The sequence below is a fragment of the Crassostrea angulata genome, chromosome 8 (genome assembly GCF_025612915.1).
Source record: "Crassostrea angulata isolate pt1a10 chromosome 8, ASM2561291v2, whole genome shotgun sequence".
Lineage (NCBI taxonomy): Eukaryota > Metazoa > Mollusca > Bivalvia > Ostreida > Ostreidae > Magallana > Magallana angulata.
Window position 1 is genome coordinate 13115211 of NC_069118.1, and position 1723 is coordinate 13116933.

The window sequence follows — 1723 nt, forward strand, 5'->3', positions numbered from 1 at the left end:
ATAATTTTTTGAAAGAGAACATTTTGAGGGGTACTAGTTTTCCTTAATTATATATAGAACAGCTGCCATGCGTCATTTATAGGCATGGCATCCTTTAATGAGACTCTCATAAACTTTTCCTGTTGAGTTCCAGTTTAGCCTTTGTCTGCTTATTGTTTCATGGGAAAGTTTTATCATTTAGAAAATTGGTGCCAGTTAGGATAAGGAAGTTCAAGAGTTTATTTATACTTTTATGTTGTTTATTTGTGTTGATTTTACAAAATATATTGTCTATGGAAAATGGTACAAGAATTTTGAAGAATTGTATATAATGTACTGTTTTAATGTCTTTGTGTTTTTTGTTTGTTTTTGTTTTTGCTGATGTAAATATTAATTCAAAAGAAAAGGAGAAGAGAAAATGTTGTGTTGAATGTGAAGATATAATTAAAGAGGCTTTAGACTTGTTAGTTTAATCACATGGTGGTCATTGCTGTCGTAGTTGATGATTTGGGGTTCATGTTTGATACATCTACATACATGTATATCTGATTCAGAATTTCACTATTTTGAGGGTCACATAGTAAATAATATACATGTATATTAATTTCTCTTTATTTTTCAACTGTGTTTACTAAAGTGATCATGTTTCCATTTTTTTCTACCCCCAAATCTAATCAATGGTGGTTATGTTTAACTGTTGAAACTATCTTGAATTGAGTACATGTTTTTTTCACAGGTATTGACGGCTAAGGAAAGAAGTGCCAAAAATATGCATTGCAATGGGATTGTAATTGGTTGAAATATCAGTCTGTAAAATGTACATTTTTCTTCTGTTATTTTGTTTTTGTTATATTTTGTTGATTTACATCTTTTTCCCATTTATTAAACAAAAAGCTACATTATAGATGTCTTCATTGTCTTCTTTTGTTATCCATCAAAATGTTGAGGCCCTTTTCTTTGTCTAAAGAGATTTAAAAAACTCTTGAGACTTGCACATCAAGACTGTATTCGTATTCTTTAAATTTTACAGAAATGTATGAACTTTTAAAATTAAAGCTATAATTATAAATAAATAAATTTCATCTGAAGTGGATTGGATCTTTAAATAAATATAATGAAAGTAATTTAATAAACCAAGGAGTCAACATTTTATTATCCCTTTGATTGGGCAATTTTAAAATAAGGTACAGTTTGAAGAATTAGGCCTAATGATACCATGAGAAGTTTTTCGTAGAGTAAAATCACGCTTGCGTTTTACCCTATGCTGCGTTCGTACTGAGAAAGGTTCCTTTTGAAGTGGCGCAGTCGATACTGAAACATAAGCAAAGTAAACAAAGATAGATATGCAGAGAGATAGGTCATACTAATGTGTATTGGTATTACCTCAGATCCTTAAAGAACAGAAAAGTTGTATTTTCACAATTATCATGGTAACATTCAACTGAACGAGAGAAGACGAGAATATGCATAAGAATAGTCGTATGTTAAATGTTTGGATCTACTGGATTGCGCTATTGGTAGAATATCAGCGGAATGTAGTACAATTATTCACATAAGATGATGTAGATTTAAAAGAATAGGTAGAGAAATTTATAATTATCCATATGCTTGGTCGAACCGGTACATGTACTTATTATTAGTAGATTTTTGTAATTGACTAGTGTCGGGCATTGCGACACAAACAATTTGAATTTCGGCACATGTTAACCTGAACATAAAAATCCAATTCATTTCAGGAAAATAG